The sequence below is a fragment of the Hipposideros armiger genome, unplaced genomic scaffold (assembly GCF_001890085.2).
Source record: "Hipposideros armiger isolate ML-2016 unplaced genomic scaffold, ASM189008v1 scaffold_607, whole genome shotgun sequence".
NCBI lineage: Eukaryota > Metazoa > Chordata > Mammalia > Chiroptera > Hipposideridae > Hipposideros > Hipposideros armiger.
The window spans coordinates 1,157,568-1,174,333 of record NW_017731957.1 but is presented as its reverse complement, the minus strand read 5'-3'; the positions used below and the strand labels follow the sequence as shown (position 1 = coordinate 1,174,333).

Genomic DNA, 16,766 nt, shown 5'->3' with positions numbered 1-16,766 from the left:
GAGCGTGTGCTCTTAGCAACAAGGTTGACGGTTCGACACCTATATGGGATGATGGGCTGTGCCCCCCTCCCCCCACTTTCCTGCAACTAAGATTGAACAGCACAACCTGCCGACAGGAGACTGGGTGGCTCAGTGTGCAACAAGGTTGCTGGTTTGACTCCTGCATGGGATGGTGAACTACGCCCTAACCCTTGCAACTAGATTGAAAGTGGCTACTGGACTTGGAGCTGAGCTTGTGCCTTCCACAACTAAGATTAAAGGACAACAACTTGACTTGGAACTGATGGGTCCTGGAAAAACAATGTCCCCCTCCCCAATTCCCCAATAAAAATCTTTAAAAAAAATCAGTATACTCCTTAAATATCCATGGACTTTGTTTTTTCCTGCTGTGCTCGCATCAGTGAATTAATCTAATCCCTTTTAGCCTACCTTTGTTTTTAGCTTGTTTGCTGCTTGAATGAACAAATTCTGCAAGCCCACAATTAAAACCATAAAACGTTCTTATTCTATAATCTCCAACCAAACAGCAAGGGCAGCATTAGCTAGTAAGAGCTTAGGGTGGAGTCAGACAGATTTGAATCTCAGCTCACCGAGCTCAGGAGCTTGGGTAAGCAAGGGCCAGTTACCCCACTTTATTTATTTATTTATTTATTTATTTATTTATTTATTTATTTATTTATTTAGCTGAGCCATCCTGCCACCTGTTGGCAGCTCGGGCCAGGACTCGAACCGCTGTTGCTCAGAGATCAAACTTTTGAGCGAGCTCTTAACCAACTGAGCCACTCGGCCGGCCCCAGTTACCCCACTTTAATAACCTCAACTTCCTCTTCTATACCAGGGATCATCGTATCACTTACTCAGGGGTTGTTACCAATATTAAATATTGACATTCAGGTAAAATGCCTCACACAATGCTGGGTACATAGAAAATGTTCAAAGAATTCTTAGCTTTTAAAATTTTGTTGTTATTATTGTTGTCTTTCTATACTCACACAAGATCATCTTTTTAGGCTACATTTATGTGGAAACCATGTTGTATCTCTTTGATCATTTCAATGATATTCTCTGGCCCTTTCTCAAATGTTCTTCCACATTTCTGAGTTGAAAAAAGGGAGGGATAGCCACAATAAAATGATACAGGCTTATGTGGCATGGATGTTTTCATTCTTCCATCATTGGTCGGGTTTCAGGAAATCCATAAAAATATTAGCTAGGGGAAGAAATCATTGTTTTTAGTTAGAATAATATCAATGCATACATTCTTTTCCTCAGGATTGAGGAGACCAAGATACTGGAGGAAATAATTTTGTTTTCTCACACATTTTAAAGGAAAGCTGGCTTAAAGGAAAGACAAAAAATTCAGGCTGGTACATTTGAAAGCAGCAGAAGGCTTCAGGTCCAAAAACCAAAGCCAAAACCAAACCAAAACAAAACAAAAAGATCTGATGTTATTTGCAAGCTAGATATAAAATAGCTCTTTCCCAAATCCTCTGGAACCCCTGCTTGCCAGATAAAATGGCCGGGGAACTTGTTTTACTGACTGAGAAAAATGTAGCTGATTCAAATCTGACACTGAACTGCTATGATGATAAGCTTTCTCTCCCTAACAATTCCGTTAAAATCAGGATGTGGCCCTTTCCGTTTTCTCACTAGCTATTTTTGGGTTATTTTTCTGAAGGCAGATGTAATTGTTAAATTTGCAGATGTCACATTCAGTTCTTCACATCTTGCATTTCTCTCTCTCTCTCTTTTACAAAATACAACTTTAATTAAAAATTACACACATTTTCTTTCCTAGGTTTTTTGGGCCTATTTATAATGTTTCTGTTTTTTGGGAAAACTAAATGTTTTCCTTAAATTCTTTTTAGAGCTCATGGTCAGAGCACATGCCTCCATTCAAGGTCTAATAAAACGAGCAACACTTAGGAAAAATCAAGGTACCATTTCAGGACTTAAAAAGGAATGTGCGCTTATAGTTGAGGTCTGGGCTCAAAAACCTTTTGCCCTATTGATACAGGAGGGATAGGAGAGGTAAATTAGGAAAAGGGACTTCAGTTATACCTCTCAGGGAATGAATGTTCATGTCACTCCCCAATCCATTTGTTGAAATCCTAACTCCCAATGTGACAGTATTAGGAAATGGGCCTTTGTAAGGTGATTAGGTGATTAATGCTCTTATAACAGGGACCCCTGAGAGCTCCCTCACCCCTTCTGCCATATGAGGGCACAATGAGAAAACAGCTGTCTTTGTATGAACCAGGGATCAGGCCCTTATCAGACACCAAATCTGTTAGTGCCTTGTTCTTGGACTTTCCAGCCTCCAGAACTGTGGAGAATAAATTTCTGTTGTTTGTAAGCCACCCAGTTTATGATATTTTTGTTACAGCAGCCCAAAGTGACTAGGTACCCCCTTAACATAATAATACCTCACTTTTTTGTTTGTTTGTTTGTTTGTTTGTTTTTAGCTGAGCCATCCTGCTACCTGTTGGCAGCTCAACGGCTGCTCAGCTTGGGCTGGACTTGAACCGCTGTTGCTCAGAGCTCAAACTCTTAAGCGAGCTCTTAACCAACTGAGCCACTCAGCCGGCTCAATAACTCACTTTTATTGAGTTACATGCCAGGTACTGTTCTAAGCACTTTACATGCATTCTTTCATTTAATTCTCACAGTATTCTATAAGGTAGGTATTATTATCCTCCACACTTAACAGATGAGGAAACGGAGGCTCAGAGAATTGCCTAGTAATAGCTAGGGGAGAGTGAGAATTGAAAGCTGGCCTGTCTAATTCTAGATGTATTCTGAACTCCTAGTATCTGTCTCCTTTTTCTCCCTTTACCCCTTTCACACTCTCCGAGTTTCCATTTAGGGAATGGTGTGGTTCCAGTGAAACTACTCCAATCTAGCTTTGGGGGTGGGTCACATGACTTAGGCTAAGCCAATCATTGCAGAGCCAAAGTAATTGGTCAGGAGTGGTCATGTGACCCCAGATATTACACTCAGAATAAATGGCAGGGTTTTGGGATAAAGGTGTCTCTCAGTTTTTGTACTTTGGGCAAGTGTGAAACCATTTGCTATTATAGGAAGGACTGTCTGAGGGTGAAGCCAATATTCAGGGAGGCCAGAAGTAAAAGAGTTGCAGAGAAAGAGTTAAAGCGCTGATGACAGTATGGACAGGAAGGGCCTGTAGCATCAAAATGACTGAAGCTGGCTGATTCCCAGTAGGATTCTTTGGTTCTAGGGGCATAGCATAATCTTGAACCAAACTGATTTTTTTTTCAGGGAAGTTTGTCAGGGAGAAACTTTTAGAATACTAGTTGGTGATTTTGAAACAGCAATAATGTAAATTAAGTTCTCTGTTCATGCACACTCACGCCCCACACCAGGTGCACACATAGATGGTTCTCCTAAGAGAGCTTGCTTGGGGGTTGCCTTCCTCCCACTTAATACCTCCTGCTTCCTGTATGGCAATTTCAAACTTCGTTTTAGTTACTGTGTTCTGCCAGGGTGTTAAACAATGATGATGACTCTGGCTGTTTCTCCTAATAAGATCTTAATAAGAGACCTGTAAACAGTGCAAAATTTTCCCAACTTGCAGGAATAAAATTCACAGTGAAATTTAAGGCCCATGACAGGACAATAAAGATAGACAAATTTGGGGCCCGAGAAACACTTTCTTTTTCTTTTATATCACACACTTAGTGCAGCTGCTGGGTACTCAGTCGTGGCTAGGGTCAGCCCCATATATGAAAATCCCTGTTTAACCCAAATCTATAATATCTGAAACCCTCTCTCATTCACATACATATATACATATGAATTTTAAGAAGAAGGTGAAGAGTAGAAAAAGGGAAGAGCTGAGTTGTAGAAAAATAGAAAGTGAACTCATTCCCTATTCCCCACCCGGTCTTTGGAAGGCCGTGACAGATGTCCTGAGCGGTTGGGATAGACTCAGAATCTACCCAGGGCCTTTTCTGGAGTAGGGAAGTTTACTGAAGAGGGAGCAGTGGAATATCTCACTCGTGGGAATGGCAGGAATGATGAAGGATCGGAAACTCAGTTTGCTGCTTGTGTACATAACAGTACACCTCGTGTGCGGATAGAGCCTTGCTCCTGAGCCTGGCATGCCCAGGAGGGTGTTTTCTCCTGAGCATTTAGGAGTGTAGGTGAGAACACTGTTCTAATTTTGTCTCTTCATACCCCAGAAAACTTCAGATGCTGGTTTTAAAGTTTTGATTCACCAGGCATTAACAGCCTGCTATTCTAGATGGTTTAATTATGTGCAGACAGTAATTAATAATAATGAATATTTTTAAACTGTGGGTTTTCTTCCTCTTTTAATCTCTAACATAGTGGCACTTTTATGGATAGAAAAGACCTGCAAATGACAAAGTCAACCCAGTCACCTGCCGCAGCCCCTTAGTTGTTGGGCACAGGGACACTGGAAGGAGAGGGGAGGCGAGGAGGGCATGACGGAGAAGGAGCTGGGGAGCCCACCACACAATTCTGCACATGTGGGGACGGGAGAAGACGAGGCTGCCCAAATGGCTCTGACAGCAGACAGCCACCCTGCCCACTACGGAGGGCACTGAGGCCTTTCTGTATGTGAGTAAATGTGTCCACTGGCCAACTTGTGGCTTTTTAATATTTTAGGGGACTGCGAGCTTCGTGAAGGCAGGGGCAGTGTCTGTTTTGGTCCCTGGAATATCCTAAGTGCTGAGCTCTGTAGTGTTCAGCAGTCAGTCATCCATTGAGTGAATTAATGAATGCATTAATGAGCGCCATCGTGTGCTGAGGCCAAGAATAGCCGTGCTTTCGGAGATGGAGCTTTAACAAGGTTTGGTCAAGTAAGATTGTGATGTCACTTGTTATGAGGTTTCAAGTGCTTCCAGGCCCTTGTGGTCCGAGGATGCAGGGCTTGCCCAAGAGAAGCAGAAGCACGTTTCCCCAGCGCTCTAACTTGGCAGGGCAACCATCCTCCTGAATCTCTTAGAACTACATGCACTGTGCCAGCCCTCAGCACTGTGTCTGGAGGAAATCATATTATAACTGCAGTAATGTACTCAGATTCTTTGAACAAGCACAAGAAACAATTGTGAGCCACCTTTCTTTATTCTGGGTAACTGAGGAAGTGCTCCTAGGAGCTGAAAAGCAGGGACATCTGGTGTGAGGTACCATGTAGAGAAAAAGGATGGACCCTCAAGACTGCATAGTGACTACCAGGAGAGTTGGCTCCTTAGAAGCAGGAAAGTTCAGGTGCTTCATTGCATCTGCGGCGTCTGCGGCTTCCTGGTCCTGGGGTTAAAGTCAGAGCCTGCACTCTAGGCTACCCTTGTAGAGGCTCTCTCTGTTGTCAGCTGGTTCTTCTTACATAGTAGGTGCAAGAACTCAGAGTTCCCATGAGGAGCTCAGAGTTCCCATGAGACAGATTGCTGTGCTTTTGAGATGCTCAGAAACGTATGACGGTGGCATTGGCACAGGCCACCATGAAATCGTTTTCATTATACAGTCTCATCAAAACCTCGTATTCTCCCTGAAAGGGACACAAGGAAAGCATGAGGTGTGAGATCAACAGAACAGTCAACCATTCAATACATAGTTAATGAGCATCTTTTATTTGCAGGCACTGCTCTAGACACTGAGGATAAAGTTGAACCACACAAACTGAACTTTGCCCTGTGGAGCTTATGAGCTCACTGGGAGAGACAGACAATACACATGATAAGTAGCCGTGTCTATGGTATGTCACATGCTGATGTTACACGGAGAACTCAAGCAGAGATGGGGGTGGATGAGAGTGCTGGGCAGCTCAGAGTAGGGTGGGATGGAGCAAGTGCTAGTTTGCAATTTTAAGTAGGGTGGTCAAGGCAGGCCCTGATGTGAAGGTGACCTTTGGGCAAAGACCTGAAGCAGGTACAGGAGCATGCCATGCTGCTCTAGGCACTGGAGCTCCTGTGTTTGAGGGACAGTGAAGAGGCCAATGGGGCTTCAGGGAGAGGGAATCACATGAGGAGGGAACGGTGATGAGGCCAGGGATGGCCTCCCCAGCCACAGTGGGGATGCTGGCTTCCACTCTGAAAGGGACACAGGTCATGAGACTGTTTTCCCCAGAGGACTAGTTTGATCTGATTTCATGTGTTAATAGGATCCTGCTGGCTGCCATGTTGAAAGAGACTGTAGGGGGAGAGGGTGGAAACAGGAAAAGCAGGTAGGAGGTGATTGCAATAAGCCAGGTGAGAGATGGTAAAGATTTGGAGCAGATGGTTGAGATGGAGGTGGGAGTTGGATTCCTGATAGGTTTTGAAAGAAGAGCCAATAAGATTTGCGGAGGAAACCCATGTGGGTGGGGGAAAAAGAGAGGAGTTAAGGGTGACTCTAAGGATTTTGGCCTGAGCAACTGGAAGGATCAAGTGTCATTTGCTGACACAGAGAAGACCTCTGGGGGAGCAAAATTCAACTGCATGAAACCAAAATGCTCTATCAGAAAAAACATTGCTGCCTTTTAGGGTTCCTTTCTGGCTACAACACTCCACAGAGGAATCCCTTTGTCTGTGTTTTGTGGAATTGCAGAAAGAACCCAGGGTTGAGCCACATCTGTTTTGCTCCCAGCTGAAGCCCTGCCCAACCCCCACAGGCCTACGTGGTAACATGTCTATTGATTCAGCAGTCTGGAGGAAAAAGCTTGGGTGGGGAAGGTAGTGGTGAACAGAGCAAAGGGCCCAAGAGGAAAGGATGCATAAGATACTCCTGGCACATCTTTGATGTGCTTGGCACTTGAGGAAGGAAAGGGATTGAATCTGTGTAAGTCAGGAGGAAGAAATGAATCAGACCACTGGGTAAAAGTTGCATGAGAGGGGCTTTTTGTAAGAACTTTCTAGCAATTAGCAGAGGTCCAGGATCAGGCAGGTTCTCCACCACTGAAAACTATATTCAAGATACCCGGGCTCCGCTCTGGAAGGTGTCTGGGAATGAGGACTGATTAGAGAGCCTCAGGCACCATTCAGCTTGAGGAATCTGTGCTGTATAGGTTCCTGTGGGTCTGATGGCTCAAATATCGAGCAGCTCTGAGTTCAGAAACAGTGTTAGGAATTTAACCAAAGCAGTGTAAAAGTTAGAGAATTAATTATGAGTAAAGGCCAGCTCAAATTTGCATCTGATTGTGTTTAATTATCATCATCATCTACTTTTCTTTTAACTCTCAATGTGCATTTAGGTACACACGCTACAAAATTATTGAAAACCACATGAAGTTTTCATTATTGCTTTTTAAGCCTAAGAAAAGATGTAGTATTTAATGGAAGGGCTTCTAGATTATGAATTACAAGCTATACATACTCTGGTTTAGGAGGCAAGGGTGTTTAGGCAACTGTGCCCATCTATAAGCATGTGAAAGTGTGTGCTAGAAGACAGGAGAGGCAGAGAAGGGACAAAGGACAGAGAACAGTGGTCTTGAGATGAGAAGAGCTCTGACTTTGTGAATTAGGAACTTGTAAGGCAGTTCAGGCTGTACCTACAAGCTGTTGTCCTTGTGCTTTGGAAGCCCAAAGATCTCTAAACTCTAATTTAGAGTTTTCTGATTTCTAATTTTCTCATTTAGAAAACAGCAGTTATTGACAGATGCAAGGCTCCAGGCAGGGCTGCAAACTGGGCCAAGGGGTTTGTTGTGTTAAAAAGTAAGGAATACCAAGACACTGAAGATTGGCTGCTGAGTGAAAAAGTTTCCAGCCAAGCAGGTACAGAATTAGCACAGAGAACATCTCCAGGGATTTGGTGGGAGAAGAGAATCTTTTAAAACCAAAAGTCTTCACACTGTCTCTGTCCCATATTAGGAAGCAAAGTCTCTGAACCTTGTTGGCTGGACATCAGCCAAGGAAGCCTAAGCTGCCTGCAGTTGGTCCTCGGCCAACATGGGAGCCGAAGTGGGGATTAAGGCCTCCAGCTGCCTCTGCTGCTTATGTGACAGGTCGCATGTGTCCCACTTGGGCTCTGTCCCCTGTCGGGTCTGGCCAGCGTCAGCAGGCTGGGGTGGGGTCAGTGCTGGCCAGGTTTCTGCTTCCCAGGCCCAGGCTTCAGAAGGGGAAGAGGCAGGAGGACAAGGCAAAGAGAGTCTGGATGCTTAACCACCCAGGCTTAGGGCCTGGCGTCTTTGCCCTTACATTGAGCAACAATCTCATTGGGCACTGTGACTGGCTGAAGAACATAGGTACCTCCCTCATCCAAGCATCCTGGGTGATGGCAATAAAGCTTTTTGTATCTCTGGTAAATTTTTTTTCAAAGGGATTCTATGACTGTTAAGAAGTTATTTTCTCCTCTATTTCGTTGGAATTGCTAAAGGGAGCTGGTTTCTAAAAAAAAAAAAAAAAAAAAAAAAAAAAAAAAAGCCAATAATGCAAAGTGAAAATCAATTGTTTGCAAATTTTAAGTCAATCTCCAGTGGGGGTGAGGGTCAGAAGGAAAATGGGAAAGAAAAAGAATTCAAATAGCAAAGATTTAAAGAAAAAGAAAAATCTATCTGGAGAATTTAAGTCCCACCTTCTAGAAGTGAAGAGAGTTCGCAAAACTCATATTATACTGAAAGGCTGCAGAGAAAACGAGAAGCCCCAAGGGGGAAGGGGAGGTGGGAAACATCCCAGTCGCTAGAGCAATGCTGGTGAAAGTCCCAGATGATCTAGAGACATGTGGTTTTAACCTTAAGAACCCAGAGGCTGGGCTAGAAGGGAAATATACAGGAGAAAGGAAACCAAATTAAACAAATTCTTCATGGGGGAGGAGACCCGTTTCCAGAGCCATATACAGGTTTTGGAGGAAGGAAAGGATGACATTGAAAAAAAATTAAAATTATTATATTTTTGTGATTCTTTTTATATTGTTCCATAAGATTCTCTCAGGAGTAACACACTGAAGATTTATTGCTTATGCCAGAGTTGCTTTAATTCAGCCATCTAATAAAGTCACATTATTTTGAGAAAAAAGGAATTAGTAGAAACTTCTGCTCTTAGCTGTGAGGCTCGCAAGTGAATGCTCAGGACATGGACGTTTGATTTACTTGGCAGCAGCCCATGAATAATAGTGCAAGGACAGTAACTGGGGGACCTGTGAGCCCTCATGACTGTGTTTCTTCCTTTTTCTGAATGGCCAGCCTTACTGAGTGCTAGTGACAGCAAGCCTGTGGCTGCCTCCCACACCCCAGCAGATCCAGCCATATGGACAGCCCTGCAAGGACAGGGTGCCTACATCCCTCCACATGGGGGGTGTCTACCCAGAGGGTCCACAAGGGTCTGACGAGACATAAAATGTCAGATACCAAAATGACCAAACCAGTGTGTCAAGCATTTATAAAGGCCCACTATAAGGACCAGCTGTATTGAGAAAGGGTTTTCTTAGTGATGGCCGATGGAAAAGGTTTAAACTGTTTAATTCCCTGCTGCTCTTTCTTCTCTCCCTCTTCCCCTTCTCCTCCTCCACCACCTCCTCCTTCTTCTGTACTCCTTCTTCAAGAACCTGCTCAACACAATAATTAACTAACAAAACAAAATAGAGAAACAAAACCTTACCTTGGGAATTTCAAATCCAAGATTGTTGACAGGGCCAGCATAATAAATCTGCTCTGGAATATATACAAAACATATATAGTATATTCAACCACTTAAAACAAAAATGATTTTTCCTATTATCTGTGCTCATTGTGTCCTGAGGATCCAGTGATTAAGAAAAAGAAGCATGCAGGTAATGTGAGAGAGGTAGATGGTGTGATGGCTAAGAGGCTAGGCTGAAGCGGGGTTGCGCAGGGTGAAATCGTGAGACCATCTCTGACAACTGTTTGACCATGGACTGTTATAATCTCTTTGGGTTCAATTTCCTCATTTTTAAGATGGGTATAATAATGACAATAACTGTGCCCACTTCATCAAGCTGTGAGGAATAAAAGAGCTAATCAATGTAAAGCACTAATAACAATGTTTGGGAAATACTTAATACATGTTTGCTAAAAGTATGAACTGGGAGATGCCACGTTTGATAGGATGGCTGGTCAGGGAACACATCTCTAAGCAGATGATATTTGAGCTAAGCCTCAAGGGAGGAGAATGAGGCAACCATTTAAAGAGCTGGGAGAAGAGGACTTCAGGGCATCAGAATCAGAACAAAGGCTCTGATAGGGATAAGAGTTTGGGAAGTTGGAAGGACAGAAGGGAGTTGGGTGTGCTGAAGCACAGTGAGCCAAAGAGCCTGTGTTGAGAAGAGACTGAAAAGATTGAGGGGAGACAGATATTTTAACACCTTGAGGACATGGAAGGAGAAAGGTGGCAGAAAGTCAATGAAAATACCTAATTTATGTTTTATTTTTATTTATTATTATTATTTTTTTAGCTGAGACATCCTGCCACCTGTTGGCAGCTCAATGGCAGCTCAGCTCATGCAGGACTCAAACCGCTGTTGTTCAGAGCTCACACTACTGAACGAGCTCTTAACCAACTGAGCCACTCGGCCGGCCCGAATATGGGAGTTATTAATATGTATATGGTGATAAAGCCATAGGACAGGATGAGACTCCCCTTGGGAAAATAGAATTAATAGGCAGAGAAGGGGAAAGGGCCAGAACAACTCCTGAAGCCCTCTAACATTCATGAATGCAGTAGAACAGAAGCCAGCCAAGGAGACCAAGAAGGAATGGCCGTGGAGTAAAGGGCAACCAGAAGTGGGATCAAAGAAGCCAGATGAATGTTCTTCAAAAAACGAGGGTCTGATCAGCTGTGTTGAATGCTGCTAAGAGTTTAAGAAATTTGCAGTAGATTTTGCAACATGGATGTCATTCAGTGACCTTGACAAGAACACTGGAGCAGTGAGAACAAATGCCCAAAAGGGATGGGTTGAAGAGTGATATGGAGGTGAGGAAGTAAAAAAGTTTTGTTATAGAGAGAAGCAGAAAAAATGGATGATACCTACAGATGGGTGTGGGGTTAACAGTGGGTTGTTTTTTATTTAAGATGGGAGATACTGGACCATATTTGTCATTTGAAGGGAATTATTTTGTAGAAAGATTGATCATGCAGAAGAGAGGGAATAACTAAAGGAATGAAGTGTTTCAGAAGATGGGAGGGGAGGGATTTTTGCCTTTGAGAGGAGCACTAAGATTTCTCCTGTAGTTATGGAAGAGAAAACAGAACAGAATAGGTTCAGTTGTAGATAGATTCATAGATTTTCCAGTGGGCCAATGGCAGGGCTGCAGTCTGATTACTTCTGTTTTCTCAGTGACAGTCATGAGCAAAGAGATAGGGGAAATTGGGGGTGAGGATGTGGTCCATTGAGGGGCAAGAAGATGGTATACAGTAGTTATCTTGGACAGTGAGGAAGACATTTAATTGAAAAGAACACTGAGGGCCAGCAGAGTGGTGTGTTGGTTAGGAGTTGGCTTGGGATGCCAACTCTGAGCAGCAGGGCCCCAGTTTGGATCCCACATGAGGGCCAGTGATGCTGCACCCTCTACAACTAAGATGGTCATCAACAACTCCACCTGGAGCTGGGCTGCAGTGAGTCACCAGTGACGGCATAGGCTGCAGTGGGGCTGGCCAGTAGCTAGTGTGCACTTTCGTGAGCTGCCATGAGCCGCCGTGAGCCACCAACATGAGTGGCCATCCAATGGCCGGTGAGCGACTGCCTCAGCCGGGAAGAGTGCAATGATTACAATACCAACATGGGCCAGTGAAGCGACGTCCTCCACAACTAGACTGAAGAACAAAAGGACAGCAACTTGTCTGTTCCCCTTCCCCAATTCCAAAATGCTGTCCCCCTCCCCCAATTCACCAATAAAATCTTTAGAAAAGAAAAAAAAAAGAAAAGGACACTGGGATTGCTAGGCAGTGTTGAGTGCTTTGTTTTGATGTTTATGGCCATCAATTTAAAGATACTCTGGTGTTACTACATGTCTATTTTCTCAGAAACATTCAGTAGCTCTGATGCAAGAATAGAGAGGGTAGGTGGTTAAGATGGAGTTTTGCTGGACAAAAACGATAAGGATAGAAAGGCAAGCGTGCTGGTAATAGATGCAGGAGAAAGCTTATAATAATAGGCCATGGAATCTAAGCAAGGTAAGGAGGAAATTGAAGGCAGGAAGGATTGAGTGATAGTAAAAACAGTGATGGAGTCCGTTGAAAGGAGTTTGTAATCAAGGTCCTAGAATAAATGAGCTGGAAAGATACGGTGAAGCCAGGGGGCAGAAGTCTTGACACTGAGATTTCAGAAATGGTGAATTTACTGGTGATGACAAGATGCAGGGTTGACAGGAAAGACAGTGGTTGAGGTGAAGTGATGGAAATGGTTGTTGGAAGATAGGAGGTCAAGATGCTGAGACATCATGGCGCTGGGTGGACCATCCATGTCAATACTGACGTCAGCAAGAAGGACGGAACCTTTCCCAGCTCCCAGAAGGTGACCGCCTTCTCTGTGACTTCCCAGCATTGTGTACATAACATATTATAAGAAAAGTGGCTGAGAGTGCAGACTCTGGGGCCAGACTATCTGGGCTGAGCTTGAATCTTGGCTCTTCTTCCTACTAATGGGGCAAGTCACCTAACCTTTCTGTGCCTCAGTTCTCTTATCAGGAAATGGGGGTGATGATAGTATCTACCTCAAAGGGTTGTTGTGAGCTTCGAATGAGTTAACATATGTAAAACTTTATTATAGCACCTGGGACATGATAAGCACTCAGTAAGTGTTTGCCATTAATATAGTCACTCGCCAATTCATACTACGGGGCATCCATCTGACACGGGCCAGGCGCTATTCTAGGTGCTGGCTACAATAGTAGACAAGAATATTATGTGAACCATTTGAATCGTTGGCCACCTGAAATTGTAATCATTTGTTTACAGTGCTGTTTCCTTCACTGGCCTGGGATTCAGTGCCTTCTTGTTTACATGATCCCCAGTACATTGCACAGAGTCTAACATACAGCAGGGTGCAATAAATAGTTACTGGATGAGGTTCTTGAATGAACAGATCCAGAGTCAGGACATGGGTTTGCCAACTAACTTCATTCCTGCTTTTTTTGTTTGTTTGTTTGTTTTTTTAGCTGAGCCATCCTGCTACCTGTTGGCAGCTCAGCGGCTGCTCAGCTCGGGCTGGACTCGAACCGCTGTTGCTCAGAGCTCAAACTCTTGAGCGAGCTCTTAACCAACTGAGCCACTCGGCCGGCCCCTCTTCATTCCTGCTCTTGCTATGATAATCCTCTACCTGCTGGAAGGGTCCAGGTCTGGGATGCGCTGACACAAGACAGTGGATCATCTGATGATGAGGGTGGAGGGATGCTGAAGGAGGATGGAGGTGAATACATGCTGATGGGTTTATTGATGGTTTTAGGTAGTGAGCTCCTTTAATGGCACTGCTTCACACAGCACCTGGCACTTCACAGCGGCTCAATAAATATTTGGAGACAGATCAAACTCCCCTTAAAAGGGGCTTTCGGCCAGGGGCAGCATGGCTGGGGCATGAGCAGCTGCCCACATGGAACAATACCGGAAGCATGAGAATAATCCCCTTTTAAAAAGACCTCCCCAGGGCAATTTGAGACTGAATTTCTACCAGGAGACCCTTCTTAGCATAGACTTTGGCTTCTGTTAAATGTCTATGTCCTCAACACATCTATCCTTACTTCCCATGGTCAATTCCTGGTACTTTGCCAGGATCACATGGAAACATCGCGTGTGACAGGTGGACGACACGCCTATTTCATTGCACTGAATACACTGGTCCATTCATTTATATATATATATATTTATATATATATATATATATATATATATATATATATATATATATATATATATTTTTTTTTTTTTTTTTTTGGCAGGAACCTGAAACTATCTTTTATCACAAATTTTAACCTGCAAGAGACTAGGGAGTGATGTGGTGGATGGCCTGAGGGGTAGTACTCAGGTTAGCTTTCTTCTTGGCCTGCACCTCCAGGATGCTCTCCATGTAGTCCTTGTGGGTGAGCTCCATGGTGCCCTTCGTGGTGCGGTTGTGTCTGCCTCTGCACACATGGCCTGTGCTGGGCCTTGCTGAAGTCATTCGCACAGTGGGCCAGCTCCTCACAGTTCACATCAAGACTAATGTTTATCTTTTAGGAGTGGCTCCACATGATTCAGGCCGGGGCCTCCTCATTGGGCATTGGGAACTCAACCTTTGTTTGGTCCAGGAGGCCTGAGCAGAGCAGGGTGGGCTCCAGGATGTCACCCTGTTAGTGGCTGCAATTCCCTTTACTTGGGTGTTGGGCTGGAACACATCCACCTGGTTCAGAGGCTGTAGCATTGTTCCCTGCACCCTCCGGTCCCCGGCCTTCTCACTGTCAGAGCGTTTGGCACTGATGGCACCCAGCTCATCAGTGAAGATGATGGACGATGAAGCTTTCACCTTGGTCAGGCAAAGGCATCACAAACCAACTTGGCACCATCCCTGCTGAATATTTGCACCAGCTGGGGGCCAGCAGCTTCAGGAAGGTGGCCTTCATCTGTGCAGCACAGGCCTGGGCCAGCAAGGTCTTCCTTGTACCCAGGCGCCTCTATATCAGCACCCCCTTTGGAGGGTGGATCCCCAAGTTCTCAAAATTCTCCTTGTCGTTTATTGGCAGGATGATGGCTTCCACCAGCTCCTGAATCTGCTTGTGCTGGACCCCAAAGACTACATTGTTCTGTGGGCCTCTCGTCCACTTCCATGGCCTTCACTCATGAGTTGTACTCTGTGAGCAGGTCTCCAGGGTCAGATAGGAGTCTTTATTACACCTATCGAGTCTCCTGGCTTCAGTTTTTCAGCATCCAACAATCCAGTTATAGCAGGAAGGATGTCTGTCATGTCAAGGTTTGGATCGCTACACAGTCGCCCTTCTTTGGGGAGTCCAGGTCAATATGGGCACCATCCTGCTCTCGGTTGTTAGGCTCAACATTCAAAAGCTTGATGATGTTCCAGACAAGGTATGGCAGGGTCTCATTCTCTTTGATTTTCTCACTGTTCTCTTTGATTTGCCCTTCATGGCTTGGAGTTCGTGAGTAACTTGCAACACTTTGCTCTTCACAATCTTGATTTCATGTCCAACAGCCATGTGCACTGAATAATCTCCTCTGTGGACATCTTGAGCAACACCCCCCCCCACCCCACCCCAACTCCATCCTGCTCAGCCTCATCCCACACAGTTGCCCTCTTCTCCTGCTGAGGTCCATTCATTTTTAAAAGGAAATGTATATTTGGTTGTGGATATAAATAAGATTTATATTGGAAACTACCACTTTGTGTGACGTGGTATTAGAAATCGGGATGTTAACGTTCTAGATCCTATCCTTAAAAATCTTCCAGTGCAAAATTGGTGCAGTCACTGTGGAAAAAAGCATGGCCATTCCTCAAAAAATTAAAAATAGTACTACCTTATGCCCCAGCAATTATACTCCTGGGTATTTATCTGAAGAAATTCAAAACACTAATTCGAAAACATATATGCATCTCTATGTTCATTGCAGCATTATTTACAATAGCCAAGAAAGATATGGAAGCAACCTAAGTGTCCATCAATAGATGACTGGATAAAGAAGATGTGGTACATATGTTTAAGAATATTACTCAGCCATAGAAAAGAATGAAATCTTGCCATTTGTGACAACATGTATGGACCTAGAGGGTATTATGCTAAGTGAAATTAGTCAGACAGAGAAAGATAAACACCATATGATTTCACTTATATGTGGAATCTAAAGAACAAAGTAAACAAACAAACAAAACAGAAACAGACTCATAGATACAGAGAACAGACTAATGGTTCCCAGATGGGAGAGGAATTAGAGGGCTGGGTGAAAAGGTGAAGGGATTAAGAAGTACAAATTGGCAGTTACAAAATAGTCATGGGGATATAAAGTATAGCTTAAGGAATATCATCAGTAATATTATAGTAACTGAGTGTGCTGTCAGATGAGTACTAGATTTATCAGGGAGATCACTTCATAAGTTATATAAATGTCTAAACACTATGCTGTACATCTAAAACTAATATAATATTGAGTGTCAACTGTAATTGAAAAAATAATGTTAAAAAATAAACAAACAGTAGCTATGTGGTGATAAAAAGAAGAATCTTCTAGTGCAGCTGGAGAAGATAAAATAACTAAGCTATATAGAAAGTTAATTGTGTGAAGAGTGAGTGGTGGGTGTGGGTGGTGTATCTAACAAGCAAAGAGTTCAGAGAGGCTGCCTGGGATTTGTTTGTGCTGCTGGTGTGTTGTACAGCCTGAGGGCATATCATTCATAGTATAATCTATGCTAATGGTGTCCTCTGGAGTGGTGTGACACAGTGGCCCAGCTACCAGTACATTTCATTTTAGGATATTATCTCTTCCCCAGTGGATACTCTCTGACCCAAGCCAGGACAATCTGAGCAGAAGAATAGAGACCCAGGACCAATCAATTTTGGCAAGAGATGGTTTGTTTCATTTCAGCTGGCCAGTCTCTAGAGCTGCCCATTTTCTGCCTGGTGCAGCAGCCTTCTCACTGACTCTGTGACCCGTTTCAAGAAAATGTCTTTGCTTTTGTTGACTAGGATAGGTTTCCATCGCCTGCAGCTCAGAGATTTTGACAGCTATGGGCATGATCTAGTCAAAATCACTCATGCTGCCATCAGGGTATGAGATACAGTATGGCGCAGGAGCAGAGTCCAAGGATGATTGCTCCCATCCATGTCTGATCTGAGTGAATTCCTTTGGATATGTGTTATACCCACTTTATCTTTCTAC

The 16,766-nt window shown here is 43.9% G+C and overlaps 1 long non-coding RNA gene and 1 pseudogene across 1 annotated transcript; both read right to left on the bottom strand.

Moving 5' to 3' along the window:
- Nucleotides 1-5,090: 5,090 nt before the first annotated feature.
- Nucleotides 5,091-9,608, bottom strand: LOC109371982 (uncharacterized). The gene is made up of 2 exons (XR_002121976.1): nt 9,552-9,608; nt 5,091-5,530 (listed from the first exon to the last, which is right to left on the bottom strand). It is a non-coding gene; the product is annotated as an uncharacterized LOC109371982 (long non-coding RNA).
- A 4,279-nt stretch (nt 9,609-13,887) lies between these two features.
- Nucleotides 13,888-15,298, bottom strand: LOC109371988 (26S protease regulatory subunit 6A-B-like; annotated as a pseudogene).
- Between the last annotated feature and the right edge of the window lie 1,468 nt (nt 15,299-16,766).